We start from the raw sequence: 15,479 nt of genomic DNA, 5'->3' as shown, positions 1-15,479 counted from the left end.
ATTCCTACTTATGCATCACCTTTGATGATGTGTGTCGTGGCCGGCATGACAAATCGACCAGGAACGTGAGGGTAAGAGGATGGTGAAAAGAAATTAAGAGGCAAAGAGATGGGGGCAGGAAGAGCACCAAGGAGGATGCCCAACAGTGCTAAGTTTATTCAAAGCACTAAGGCCATATATATAGTGATAGGAGAAGCAATACACCTGTGTCTAGTTAAACAGTCACGAGTTCCCATAATAAGTTTCCCATTTAACTGTAAGCAGACCTCGTGACACCAAACGGTTGATGCTAGTACAATTGTTCTGCATTGATACAGCAAACCTGAAAGTAATTTATGAGCAGTACTAGGGCAGCAAGGACCAGCAATGAACTTTTGACCCCAACCGAATTGTTCTCATTTGTTTAGCAAGCGTGTGGGAAGTCACGTAGGTGAGCGCACAACACATAGCACAGACCCTTTCTCAGAGCTACTCAACTTTTCCCGTCCCACACCTTTTGTTAGGTTATTCGGACTTTAAAGGAGGTCCAAGTCAGGGCCTGGTTTGGTCCTCGTCTCAAGCCTTATTGCGGCCTCCCACAGATGTGGTTCCATGCTTCATGTTTTTTCATTCTGTTCTTTGCCTTCACAGATGAATATGATTGGCCAGATCATATCAGTAAGTGTCCATCTCAACTTAAAAATTGACAGAATGTCTGCTCCCTGTTCTCCCTCTTGGTTCTTAACAGCGTTACATTTCTGAGAGCTATATCTCTTAGTACTAATCTCAATGTTATCCATTTTCTATTTCCCACTCATTTTTATAGAACAATGAAGGGAAAATAAAACAAAATAGCTAACATTCATTAAGTACGTACTATTTTGTGCAGTACTCATAAAAAATGTGTGGTGCGTTCTCAGTCGTGTATGCTGCATAATCAAGTGTTTTCCTGAAAAGAGAGAAATTCTGTTTTGATTAGGCATGGGAGAACCCAATCCTCCACTTAGGAATTTACATGTCTGATGCTTAAAGGAATTTTCCACAGACAGGTTCTGTTTCCCTACCTCTTAAACCTTGTTTCTCCCCCTCCACCCACTTTCCTCTAGAGCTGGGCTCTGTGGGACACTTTGATAGCACTGTGCCTTCTCTAGCCCTGCACCTTCAGTTTACAGCGATGGCTGAATGTCACAGTGCATTCTAGGAGTGCTCTGGAAACCACTTCCACAACGGGTGGCAAGCAATAGCCAAACAGACACATCACTGACTGTGAACAGCATAAACATTCCACTAGATCCAAACCAAATGGTTCCTCTTAGCCCAGATCTCCAAAATGCCCATGACCACTTCAATGCCACTGGACATGAAGAAAATTAGGAAGGAGAGGAAGTATTATTGAAAAATCTTTTTTAGGCAAATGAATTATTCATTCATTCATTCATTCATTCATTTATATGCAGTCCCATTGCTAGGGGCCCATCTGGAGCCTTAGAAGAAACCAGTACAAGTGAGCCTATGTAACTGAAGCCTCAGGAACTTCATGACAATCTACCTGTGCTGCCACAGCTAATCTGGAGTTAGCCAACTACCCTGACATCTGTATGTCACTGGCAATGGACATTGCAGAGCAGGGGTGGTAGCAAGCACGGGTCACTAATAGATGTAAGTGATGATGACGTGGTACAAGGGTCAGCAAACACAGGCCAAGTCAGGCCCACTGCCTGTGTTTGCAAATAAAGTTTTATTTGAACACAGCTGCCCTCACTCATTTACATATTGTCTGCAGTGGGTTTTGCGCTGCAAGGGCAGAGTGGAGTAGTAATTGTCACAGCTACAGTCTGGCTTATGAAGCTGAAAATATTTACGATCTGGCCTTGTATATAAAGTTGGGAGAGATTGCGAAGGTCTCAAGAAGATGAAAAATGAGGCAAGAAAAAGCTCATGCTAGATCCACACTATTGGGATTTGATCTGGTTCCACCATTTCCTGACTGTGCCTTTGAGCAACTCAAATTTTTTGATCCTCGATAGCCTCATCTGTCCATGGGGATACGAGTTCTTCTATCGTAAATTTACTATGAGGATTACTTGAAATGCTCTGTGTAAAGTGCTGGCACCGTGCCTGGCATAAAGCCAGGGCTCAATTCATGTCCTAGGCCATCATTACCTACAGTCATCAAGATAACAGTTTTTTGGTTAAAGTACTGTTGGCTCAGGAAGAGGGATTTTATGTGTGCCGTGAAACCCTGTGTTTCGATGCTAGTGCTTTGTCTTCTGAGACATTCTCGTTGTATTCCACAGTGATACAACAGTTCCAATGTGACTGAATACCTCCCATTGCCTCTCCAGTGACTCACAGCTCCAGATCACAACCAAAGTCTCAAATATTTTCCTTTTTGTCAGGACGCTCACCGTTTTCCCAAAGTCAAGTGTGTTCTCTAACTCGATCACCCATTCACTTATGTCTGCTTAGAAGAATTTCCGGATTTTCTCAGGAAACATCAGCTGTGGAGACCCCATTGCTAGGGTTGCTATGTCATCTCCTTTCTTTTCTCATCCCAGATCACTCTTCATCACCTAGTGTATAACATGGGATGGGGTTGACAAAAGAAACCTTTTCAGAAATAAATCTGAAATCAGTGAAAATACTTTTGACTGCAAGTCAGAGAAAATCCAACTAAATTTGGCTTAAAGAATAAGGACATTTATTCATTCATTAGCTCTCATAACCTTAAATCTAGAAGTAGGGTGGTTCCAGAGCTGGGGATGCAGGCAGCTTGGTAATGTTAGTGGAACCATCAGTGGTTCCCTCCATTGTGTTGGCTCATGATCCCAGAACGGCTGCCCCAGCTCTGGTCATCTCATGCTGATGGCAACCTCAAAAGCAGAGGAAAGTTTCCATGAAGCTAATAAAATTTGAGCTTCAAGGTCTCTCACTTTCATGGGCCCTTTCAAGGCCTGGCAGTGTGCTCAGGTGGCCGTATACCTTTGTGAAATTTTTGGAAAGAAACTATGTGCATTTTCTTAATTAAAGAAGGTACTTCAAATTATATAAGTGTTATGCCCCACAAAATCCGGACCCACCCCTTGTCCTGAGGCAGCAAAGAAACAAAAAAAACAATAGCAATGACAACAAAAACCTGTCCTAACCTGAATCCCTTTTCTAAGACTATAGAAGCTTCCTAGAAGCTCCCCTCCCCACAGTCCCCTTTACATCTCATTGGCCAAATTGTAACACATGCTCATGATTTAATAGTTACTTGGTGTGTTGGGTCCAGGTTCTCTAAGAAGCACATGTTGGGTTAGGATTGAACATGCTAGAAAGGTAGTAGGGGGAATGTTTGACAGAAAATGGGAAGGAGCTAGAAGCGACAGGATAGCCGGCAGACAGTAACATGGGTCTGACCCTGAGTGAAAGAGAGAGAGCAGGAGAAAAGCTGGGTGAAGAAGGCACTGCAGTGCAGCCTAAGGAATGTTCCGCAAGGCTCTTGGCAAAACAGGGCAGTAACCTGTGGGAGGAGTCCCCCATCTCCCAGAAATAAGTCTGCCTCAGTATCCCTGCCACTCTCTGTCACTGGCTGAGAGCAGTCCAAGGGAAACGTGAGTCATGGCCAAGGCTGGGATGGATTTTTGAGCATAGCCTCTGGGCTGACTTCCAATTATACTCCCTGCAGTAGGGGACCTCAGAGGCACATTCTCATGGCCACTGCATTTAGCAAGGAGAAAGAGAGCCCCATAGTTGGCACAGACCAGTAAGGATTCACCCCTGGGGTGGGGAAGGGGCCTGTCTGGGGACTTGGCTACTCAGAGCAGAGAGAATGAAGTCAAGGAGTCTTCTCAGTGGAAGGAAGGAAGGAATAGTGATGGAGAAGCCACAGCAGTGTCAGTCAACCTCCTCCCCCTCCCCACCCAACATGGCTCTTGTACCAGCAGGTGGCTGTTGAGCATGTCCATCTCAGCCAGACCTGAATCAGACATGGCTGCTTTTTATCATGAGCCTTTCCTGTCCCCATGGCCAACCTCATATGTGCATTAGACAGGAGGAAAATAACTTCTCCATTATGGCTGTCTGAATCTCAGTGTTTGTGATGAGTCTGTTCTACCATGTTCTACCATGAAGTCAACAGAATGCCCTGGTCCCAGGTCTGATTCCCTGCAGAACATCTGAGCTCGGGGCTGGGCTGCTGGTTTTGATTTTTTGTGTGCATGTGAGCCTTGGTGTCCCGTGTCTCTTCCAGTCTAGCTGATTTCATGTTGCCTATTTAAAATCTCCCCCCACTGTTTCAATTAGATACAAAGTTCTTCATGTTCTGCTTGGCAAATCAGGTTGCCAAGCACTTGGGGTCCTCCCCTCAGGAGGGAAGGTGGGCATCATTAATTCCGCACAAGGGATGGCAGGTTGAATAAATCATTTGAGGAACACTGTCATACTCTCGCCAATGACTGGGAAACCAAGGGAATATTTTATGTGACACAAGCCCGGACTGTAGCTGTCCTCTCTGAACTGGTCTCCCAGCTTTTCCTCATGCCCTCTACCCTTAATTTTTATTCTCTACCCAACATCCAGAGTGATCCTGTTAAGATGCTTTTCAGACCATGTCACTCCCATACTCAAAGCCTTCCAAGAGCTAATCAATTACTTCTAGTAAAGGTCCTAGTCCTCAAGGACTAGGCCCTGGGTTTACATGGCCCTGGGTTCTGCAAACTATGGCCCTCGGGCCAAACCGAGCTGCCCACAGCCTGTTGCAAAGAAAGTTCTGGAACCGCCACACCCTTTGTTGACATGATGTCTTTGGCTGCTTTCTTGAGCAGTTAAGCCATTACAGTGGAGACTACATGACCTGCAAAGGCTCAGATCTCTTGGCTCTTTACAGGAAACGTTTGTTGACCCCTGCTCTGGGTTAACCCCTCTCTTCCCCACTGCCACTCACCTGTCAGACCCCATCTTCTTCTGCTTTCCTCTTTGCTCACTTTGCTCCCTCCACACTTAGCCCATTGCTACGTGGCTGGTCCCCCTGTGGGAATATTCTTCCCCTCAGTGTCTTTTTGCTCTGCTCTATCCCTAGAACCTAGAATCATATCTTGTACGTTGTACGTGCTCAAGAAATGTTTGCCAAATGGATACATATAACATTAAAGTTTCGGAATTCTGCTGCCTCCCAGAAGACCCAAATGACGTTGGCCGAGTCAAGCCAGTAGGGTGGCTCACGATGTCATCAGGGCCCCTTGGCTCCTTCAGGTTTCCTCTCTGCCACCTGTGGTGGACGGCTTTCTTTTCCCCATGATGTCCCTGTGGGTACAGGAGTTCAATCCACCTGTGGCCTCCCTTTCATGTTCTGGGCTGGTAAAAGAAAGAATGGAGGGTGAAGAGGAGGTGACACATCAAGAAAGCCAATCCTTCCCAGAAACGTCTCTCAGACTTCTTCTTGTGTCCCTTAGGCCACCACCAAGCCCTGCAGCTACCCTCCGCTGCCGGAAAGATTAGGAAATGTGGTCTTCTAGCAGGACATGTGACTATCTTGAAGAAAATCAAAGCTCTTTTTTTTTTTTAAGATTTTTTTTATTTATCTGAAAGAGAGAGTGCACACACGAGCACGGGGAGAGGGAGGGAGAGAGAGGGAGAAGCAGGCTCCCCACTGAGCTGAGAGCCCGATACAGGGCTTGATCCCTGGACCCTGAGATCATGACCTGAGCTGAAGGCAGATGCTTAGCCCACTGAGCCACCCAGACTCCCAGAAATCAAAGTTCTAATGGTAGGAGAAAGGAGAGGTGGATATTGGAGAGGTGACTTATAGCATCTGTCATATCTGGCCTTTGATTTTTCTTTTTTTCCTCAGTTGGAAGAAGTATAGAGGGAGAAACCTGGGAGAACTTCCAAGACTTTGGCAAACTGCCAAGTGCTGATTTTTACTAGAGGTCAGTCCCAATGTTCCCTATCGCATGGCCTTAGCTCCCTGAATATCCTTTGACATTTGTCCCACCCCTCATAAGGTTTATCTCATTGCCCACAACTGAGTCTCGGCTGTTAGCACTGCACACAGCATATAGGAGATGCTCTATTTTTATACTCCTATATGAATGAATAAAATCTCTATGACCATTTCTATATGAATTAATAAAATAAAAGGGAAGTGCATTGTGAAGAGTGTGTGCACACACACACGTAGGTACATATATGCGGGTATCTAAATGCCTATTTCCATGTATTGTAGGCTCTCTCTATACCATCATATAAATTCAGTTCTGGCAATAATCCTGGGAAACCAGTACTAGCATCTCCATTCTGTGCTAAGGATTACAGAAGTCTCCATTTCCAGGCTCAGTGACTTAAAGGGACACAGCACACAGCTAATAAATGCATAGAGCAAGACTTGAACACTAGCTTGCAGATTCTAACGCCACATGCTCCTCCTCACACTCATTCATCGAGTCACTCAACAGATCTGTACTTACTTATGGCTTCCGGTGTGCCAAGCATGGTTGCAATAATCATATTTCCTGTGTCGGGAAAATATTTTTCAAATGGAAAGATGTAAATTTTGGTCGGTGAAGGGTAGGATGGAGAGATTAAAATAGATATGCCCTACTTTTTAAATGTATATGTTTCCTAGGTAAAGAACTCACCCCAGAGCCTCCAGTGTCACCCCAGGCTTATTTTAAATTTCTCAACAAGTTTCATTCTCGTGCATATTATTTGTTTAATGAGGTTAGAAATTACTTGAGATCAAGGAGTAAGGAATATGTCGTATTTGTTATTGAGTTTCAGTCTTAAACTTGCCTGCTGTTAGGACAATGATGACTACCCTGGGTTCAAGAGATTCCTGTTGAATGAAACAGAATGAGTATCAGACAAGGTTTTGGGCTGCAAGCAAGAGAAACCTGCCCTGAGTGACGTATGCAGAAGAAGGGTTCATTGGTGAGATCCTGGAAGGGAATAAGTTCACAGAGCCAGCTTCATAGCTCAAGCGGGAACGAAGAGAGGTTAGAAAAAATACAGCCAAGGTCATGGCTTCTTAAGCTGATAACATTGGCACCACCATGGCTGGATGCTCCATCTGCCATTGCTGGACTCCTGGGCCAGCAAGGCTACGCTGGCGTGACAAACCACCCCAACATCTCAGTGACTTAAGTGACAAAGGTTCATTTCTCATTCCTGTAGCATCTCTACAGTGATGGGCAGGGTGACTCTGCTCATCAGAGTCATTCAAAGTCCCAAGCCAATGGAGGCCTGTGCTTCCATGATCCCAGAATCTGGGAAAGAGAAGGATAAGGGCAGCCCATCAACTGAACCAGCTCTTAAAGCTTCTTTTTGATGTGGTGTATGCTACTTCCCCTCCCATTTCTCTGACCAAAGCAAGGCATATGACCATGTCCAATTTTGGGAGGGGGGTGGGGAGTGTAGGAAATGCAATTCTATGAAGTACCCCATAAATAACAATTCTTATATTTTTGATCAGCTTTGATGACTTCACAAGCTCCAATGCCACTTCCACCACAAATGCTAGCTCACTTGTTCTGTATTTTGTGTGACTCTTAAAATTCAAAGTCTGGAGGCACCTGGCTTGCTCTGTATCACATGCAACTCTTGATCTCGGGGCTGCAAGTTTGAGCCCCACGTTCGGTGTAGAGGTCACTTAAAAAAAAGTTCAAAATCCTGGTGGAAGCAGCCCTCCAGCCAAGTTTAGGTCATGTCTGGTGCTCCATCAAGAAGGCACAGGAGGGGGGCGCCTGGGTGGCTCAGTGGGTTAAGCCACTGCCTTCGGCTCAGGTCATGATCTCAGGGTCCTGGGATCGAGTCCCGCATCGGGCTCTCTGCTCAGCAGGGAGCCTGCTTCCTTCTCTCTCTCTCTCTGCCTGCCTCTCAGTATACTTGTAATTTCTCTCTGTCAAATAAATAAATAAAATCTTTAAAAAAAAAGAAGGCACAGGAGGGAGGGCACAATCTAGTCAGTCAGAAGGCCATAACCATGACAGAATTCTTCCCCGTCTCTTTCGGTTGGAATCTGTATTGGTGATCTGTTAAGTGTGCTTCTTCCAAGGTGATACGTTCTAAAAGGGACTCTCAGATTGGGCCGAAGCTCTAAGCTCTTCAAGGAGACAGTGCTAATTCCTGAAAATTTGGTTTTTTAGGGCATCTGGGTGGCTTAGTCAGTTAAGCATCTGCCTTCAGCTCAATTCATGATCCCAGGGTCCTGCTCAGCAAAGAGCCTGCTTTTCCCTCTCCCTCTGCCTTCCGATCCCCCTCCAGGTGTGAGCTCTCTCTCTGCCGAATAAATAAGTAAAATCTTTAATATATATCCTCCACTGCCAGTAATCACACCCTTGGGCGTGGGTTGGGTTTGTTGACTCACATCTAACAGAACATATCAAAAGTGATGGCATGTCAATTCTGATATTAGGTTATAAAAAAACTGTGGCTTCTGTCTTGCCCTCTCTTGTGGCTACCTTCTCTTGCTTTTGACTCAGAGGGAAAGAAACCAGCTGTTAATTTGTGAGCTACCCATGTGACGTCTCCAGCCAATAGTTAGTGAGCACCTGAGGCCAGCAACAGCCAAGTGAGTGATCCTGAAAGTGAGTCCTTCCTAAATGAGGCTCGAGATGACTGTAGCCTGTGGGACCCTGAGCAGCGGACCCGCCTTAGCCGGACCCGCCTTAGCTGGACCTGGATTCCTAACCCACAGACACTGTGAGGTAATCAGTGTTTGTCATTTTAATCCTCAGAGCTTTGGGGTAATTCTTTATCAGCAATAGACAAGTAGGATATTCTTTTCATTCAATAAATATTTAATAGCGTTATATGCAGTTCTTGGGACACATTGAGCACGACAAACCTGACTTCTGCCCTTATGGGGTTTAAGTTAATTTAAACATGTTTCTATGCTGTGGGAAGAGACAGAGCTTTTAATATGCAAATGTTCATCCTGACTCTCTAAGAGAGGGAGAATGGGTCTGTAACTTTTCAACCTTTTTTTTTTTTTTTTGTCTGCATTTCATAGGGCGAATGTTTTATGGAACACACATTGGAAAATTCTCTATTAGCTAAATGAGTAAATGAATTAAAGTTGTAATTTCAAAGGCTTAAGCTCTCCTACAAAAATTTCAGAGTATGCCCCCTTTGTACATTATAGACTTAATAGCTATTCTTCTTTCCCTGGACCCCATGCACACGTTGCTAATTTGCTCAGCAAACATTGACTGATTATCTACTATGTTAAAGGCACTGCAAAGCACCAAATTGTTACTTGGGTGATGGGGTTGCTGTATTTTTAATGAAGTATTTTTGGAAATACGCTAATTGTTTCATTTTGTGAGTAATGGTTTCAGCCACAATATTTCGGCAAAGAGCAAAGGAGAGAAAGAATGGGATTGGTTAGTGTTAAAATCAAAGGTCTGCTGAAAACACTAATGTGTACTGAAGCAAGGCATTGTCTTCAAGGAGAGGAGACATAATCGTTATTGAGACAGTGCCTGAAACACTTCATCGGACTGTATTTAAAATGTTTAAAGAACTCTTGGAATAAATAAAGCCCTGAAAAGGTCTTTCAAATTGAAATGAATTCTTGGCATGCCTTTCCCTCAACTACCACTGCTCCCTCCATCTAGCCCTCTTCAGAGAAGACCGGAGAAACAGGGCTTTTGTCTTAACTGTCTAACATGTACCAAGCGTTTCATATTTGAGATGGAAAGCAGTAGGGGAAAAGGGTAGCTCATTTAGGAAACAGATTGAAATGGCAATCCTATTTTGTCTTTGGCGCACTGTCCCTTAGGAATGCACGTGACCTTTCCAGATTTAATAAAATCGTAAATGTCCCTGGACCGACCTCTCAGCAAACAATGTCCCATTTCTACCCCTGGAAGGTATTTGGGGTCTGCTTTAGAAATAAGGCCAAGCTGGTGTTGGCAAAGGTGCTGAGAAATGAGATGGATTGAGGATTTTAAAGTAAAATGTGAAGATGTAAGAGGAAAATATAATGTTTATCCTCTAGAAAGTAGGGCAGACTTTTTTTCCCTTAGCAAACTTAAACAGAAGGATTGACAAATTTAACTATGAGAAAATAAAAGAACTTATGCTAGATGGATAAACAGACAAGTAAATAAATAAGTAAGTTTAAAGGGGAAAATATCGAGCCATGGAGAATTACCTGCAATACAGAAAAATTGCTATTATTTTCTAAAGGTTTTATTTATTTATTTGTCAGAGAAAGAGAGACAGAGAGAGAGCACAAGCAGGGGGAGTGACAGGCAGAGGGAGAAGCAGCCTCCCCGCTGAGCAAGGAGCCCCATGAAGGACTCCACCCCAGGACCCAAAGATCATGATCGAGCCAAAGGCAGTCACTCAACCCACTGAGCCAGCCAGGCGTCCCAAAACTGTTATATTTTTCTTTTACAAGTTGTTCTTAAAAATTATTAAGAAGTGTCTGTTCACTTCTTAATAATTTTTAAGAACAACCAAGATGCCCTTCAACGGACGAATGGATAAGGAAGATGTGGTCCATTTACACTATGGAGTATTATGCCTCCATCAGAAAGGATGAATACCCAACTTTTGTAGCAACATGGATGGGTCTGGAAGAGACTATACTGAGTGAAATAAGTCAAGCAGAGAGAGTCAATTATCATATGGTTTCACTTATTTGTGGAGCATAACAAATAGCATGGAGGACAAAGGGAGATGGAGAGGAGAAGGGAGTTGAGGGAAATTGGAAGGGGAGGTGAACCATGAGAGACTACGGACTCTGAAAAACAATCTGAGGGTTTTGAAGCGGCGGGGGGTGGGAGATTGGGGGAACCAGGTGGTGGGTATTGGAGAGGGCACGGATTGCATGGAGCACTGGGTGTGGTGCAAAAACAATGAATACTGTTAGGCTGAAAAGAAATAAAAAATTTTTTAAAAAAATTATTAAGAAAGGGATGCCTGGGTGGCTCAGTTGGTTGGACGACTGCCTTCGGCTCGGGTCATGTTCCTGGAGTCCCGGAATCGAGTCCCGCATCAGGCTCCCAGCTCCATGGGGAGTCTGCTTCGCTCTCTGACCTTCTCCTCGCTCATGCTCTCTCCCACTGTCTCTCTCTCAAATAAATAAATAAAATATTTTAAAAAAAAAAAAAGGAAAGAAAAAGATGAACACCTTGGGACCTACTTCATACCACCCACCCCAAAAGGATATTCTTACAAGCAAAGGCATAAAAGATAAATATGTAAAAAAATTCAGCTTCAAGGGTGATCAAATAAATGTTAGACTCTACTGAGAGGTAATAGTATACAGCAGATCGTGACACAGTCTCTGGATTCGGGCTCCCCAGGTTGCTGCTCTCTAGCTGTGCGACCTTGGGAAAGCTGCTGAAACCCTCTTTGCTCAGTTTCCTGATCTGTAAAATGAAGGTTATAGGGTAATGACAAGGGCGAGGCAAGTTGATGTATGTCAGACTCTTGGAATAGCAGCTTGCATAGTAGGAATGTCACATAAATGTTAGTTATTATTTCTCTTATTCAATTGATAAATATAGAAATGATACTAGCAGGGGTGTTAATGGTGTGGAGATGCCCTTTTGTACACTGCTGGTGGGCATAAAGTGGTACAATCTTCTCCCAGGGAAGGTTAGCTTCCTGCAGCAGGTTCTTAGAATGCTGCATTGCCTTGGACCAAGTTTCACTGTAGGAATTTTTCCCAAGGAAATAAGTCAAATATACTTTAAAAATTACTGTCAAGATCTTTTTTTTTCAGAGCTGTGTACCATGATGCAATACTGGAAAGAACCAAAATGTCTAAAAATAATAGATTCATTGAACAAATTATTGGACATCCATTCAGTAGAATTCTCTGTAGTCATCAGACGATGTAAGGAAAAACCACTCCAAAGGATATTTGGGGGACAACTGAAATATGAATTATATGTTAGATAATGTTAATACGTCAGTGCTATTTCTTGGGTATGCTTTGTAAGGGAAAGGAGTATGTGTAGTGGGGGTACATGCTGAAATGTCATGATCTTTGCAGCTTACTTTCAAATGGTTCAGGAAGAAAGGGACATGATGTCATACACACATGTGTGCACGCACACACACATACATACTTTTCACAGAGAACTAGAAAGAAGGCAAATGTCAGCCCTAATGAATCTAGTAAATGGTGGATGGGGTGTATTTCTATCAACTTTCCTGTTTAAAAAATTTCAAAAGTACAAAATGTACAAAAAAGAATACTTTTTTAGTGATGAGATATATTTTAATGAAAAAAAATTTTCTGATATATTTTATGATATTATGATAGTATTTTGTGATTTGGGGGTGATAATCTATTTTGTGATATATCTTAATGAAAAAAGTAGTTTGAAAATCAATATGTGCAATATAATCTCATTATCATTATTGTTATTATTACCTTGAAGATTAAGATTATATAACAGTAGCTGGTATTTATTGAGTGGAGACTTTTTATGTGTCAGGCACTGTGCTAAGTATTTTACATGCATTGTTTCATGTAGCTAAAGCTCTATGAGGTAATGGGGAATCATGATTTTCCCCACATAAAAAAATAATAGAAATTTAAAGGTTAAAAACTTATCTAAAAACCACAGCCAGCCACTGGTAAACATGGATCTTTATGACCTCAAGTTTACACTCTTAGTTATTGCTCTTTCACACAGAGAAAAGAACAGAAGGCTGTTGTAACTGCTGACAATGATATCAATAGCTAATAATTTTCGATCAAGGCTATAATGGAAGCCTGTGTTTAATATTCAAAAAAGCAGAGCAAAGAGAAAGGCTAGTTCTACAGTGCAGGACAGGATGAGTGGGGTAGTTCTTACCAAGTGGTAACAATTGAGACGGGCGTTGAAGGATGCATAGGAGTCCAATGGGCAAAAAAAGGGGGGGGGGACATTCAATACAGAGAAAAATAGCATGAATAAAGCCACACAGTGTATTTAAGAAACTATTCTTAGTTTGTAGAGAGTGTGGAAGCAGGTAACCAGGGTAGATGGCAGTGAATGAGACTGGACAGTCCCACAGGAGGTGATGAATTATTTTACCAGGCAAGGACAGTGAGAATGAAGAGGAAACAGTATCAAAGCTTCTGCTTCTGAATGGTGTAGCATTATGTTGGGTCACTCCATAATAGATACATGTCTAGAAATAATCTTCTTGTCTTCCTGAACTGGTCCTTTGCTTGTTTATGCTCATTTCCATACCTCCCCTTCTCTTGACCTGCTTTGTCACCTTTGTATCACAGGCACTACCTTTCCCAGACTCCCTCACCCTCCAGCTTCTTGCTGGGTTTGGCTAATGGGAAGCACTAACAGAAGACAGGGGTTGGGGGATCATGGAGCGCTCAAAGTTTTTTAATCCCTATCTGTCCACCTCAGGTTGTGTTCTTGGCAGGAGCTATGTCTCATCCTTGAGTCCAAACCCTGCCAAGCAGCCCCTCCCAACATAGAGCAACCACTCCAGCTCAGCCTCCATTTGGCTCTAGAGCCTGTCCAACTCAGCCTGGCTTGTGAGGTCTTGTAACACCATCTTCTCCCTGTCCCACCAGCCCTAGTGTTGATAACATCTTCTTGTTGATGCTACTACCCTGGTTGTCTCCTTCCTGTCCCACATAGCTCTGCCATTTCTTCTGTAACTGATTCTTTGTATTAGATTCCTTCAGATGGAAACACCTAGAGGGGTGTCTATTTCCTGGCTGGATACCCCACTGAAGCAGAAGTTCCAGTGGACAGGGACAGTACCTCTCCATTTTTAGGTTGGTTTTTTTTTTTTTAATTTTGAGAGAGAGGGCAAGAGAGAGAGCATGAGAAGGGGTGAGGAGGCAGAGGGAGAGGGAGAAGAAGACTTTCTACTGAGCAGGGACCTGATAAAGGGTTCGATCCCAGGACCTTGACATCATGACCTGAGCCGAAGCAGAGGCACAACAAGCTGAGCCATCCAGGCCTCTCTCCATGTTTAGAATTCCAAGAAGAAGTATATGGCAATCACTCAAGAAAGATTTGGTTGATTTCTAGCCTTGGGTCCCAATGATCATCATCATTAACTCCCTTGTGCGGAATCTGAAAGGAGAAGGGACATAAGGAAGGGTAAGAACTCTAGTTCTGTCTTCCTGGTGCTTTACTTGGGTTATGGTGCAGTTTCCACCTATCTACCCATTCATTCATTCATTCATTCATTCAACAACCATGTATTGAGTGCCTAGTAAATGCTGGGCACTTTTGTAGGGCACATTATTCTAGCAGTGATGCTTTCCTTTGGAGTATATTTTAGTAGAAGACTTTGGTGCAGCAACAAGCCACTGGGGAGAAGGGGCCTGTCCATTTTCCCTAGAGTCGCTGCCCGGTGGAAACTGACCAGACACTGTTCTACAGATCTCATTTAATCCTCACAGGCAAACATTGATGCATGTGGTATTATTCTTCCCAATTAAAGATGAAAAACTGAGGCATGGAGAGACTGAGGGATTTGCTCAAGGTTACATGGCTGGTAGATAAGTGAACCCACTTCTTCTTCTTCCTTTTTTTTTTTTTGTTTACATATTTTGTTACATTTACATTTATTACAAGATCAAATTAAGAATGAGCTATAGAAGCAATAAATGCCCCCAAACATTGTTATTCAGACTACGGACACATTTACTTTCATCCTTTTAAAGAGAGGTGATTTAACAGTGATACTGTCTTACAGATAAACAAATCTGAGTGAGAAACGCTATCTCAACAATGATTTCTTAACTGTAACAGAAAATTCATTATAATCTTTTGATGTCCCACCTGTGGTTAGAACCTGGGTTTGCCTTTGTTAATTACCTACCTTACCTACCTGGGGGAGGGGGACACAAGAATATACATACCTTGATATATCAACTCAGCCCACTTCTAATGTAAGTGACCTTGCTGCTCCGGTACAGTAGATGTGTTGGAAGCATGTGCTGAAGCACCCAACATTTGAGAATCCAGCCAAGCGAAGCTGGTTCACCTTATGGTGGTTGGGTTTTTTTTTTTTTTTTTTAGATTTTATTTATTTATTTGACAGAGATTACAAGTAGACCGAGAGGCAGGCGGGGTGGGGGAGGGCAGGCTCCCTGCTGAGCAGAGAGCCTGGTATGGGGCTCCATCCTAGGACCCAGAGATCATGACCTGAGCCAAAGGCAGAGGCTTAACCCACTGTGCCACCCTGTTTGTTGGGTTAGTTGCTACACTTTCTCTAGGGCTTCTAGAATGCAGAAGGACAAAGATTATGTTACTATTTTGATTAACTGGTGAGCTTCAGAAAAGTAGGCGGAAAACAATTTAATTTTCTTTTGACAGTAGCTTTCTGGGCTCTGGTAAAAATGATATGTATTTTGATATGATATCATCAAAGTTCAGAAGTACAAAGAAGAAAGTTGAAAACCATGAGTTTAAAAAAGGAGAGAAAGAAGGAAAAAAGGGATAGAGCTAGAATAAACCAAACTCCTTCAAAAAGAAAAACCCTCCAGAAATCTAACAAACTCATTTATAGCTGTTATTTCCGTCCTT

Source organism: Mustela erminea, chromosome 6 (assembly GCF_009829155.1).
Source record: "Mustela erminea isolate mMusErm1 chromosome 6, mMusErm1.Pri, whole genome shotgun sequence".
In the NCBI taxonomy this organism is placed as follows: Eukaryota; Metazoa; Chordata; class Mammalia; order Carnivora; family Mustelidae; genus Mustela; species Mustela erminea.
The sequence above is the reverse complement of the archived record's forward strand: the minus strand, read 5'-3'. Positions refer to the sequence as shown.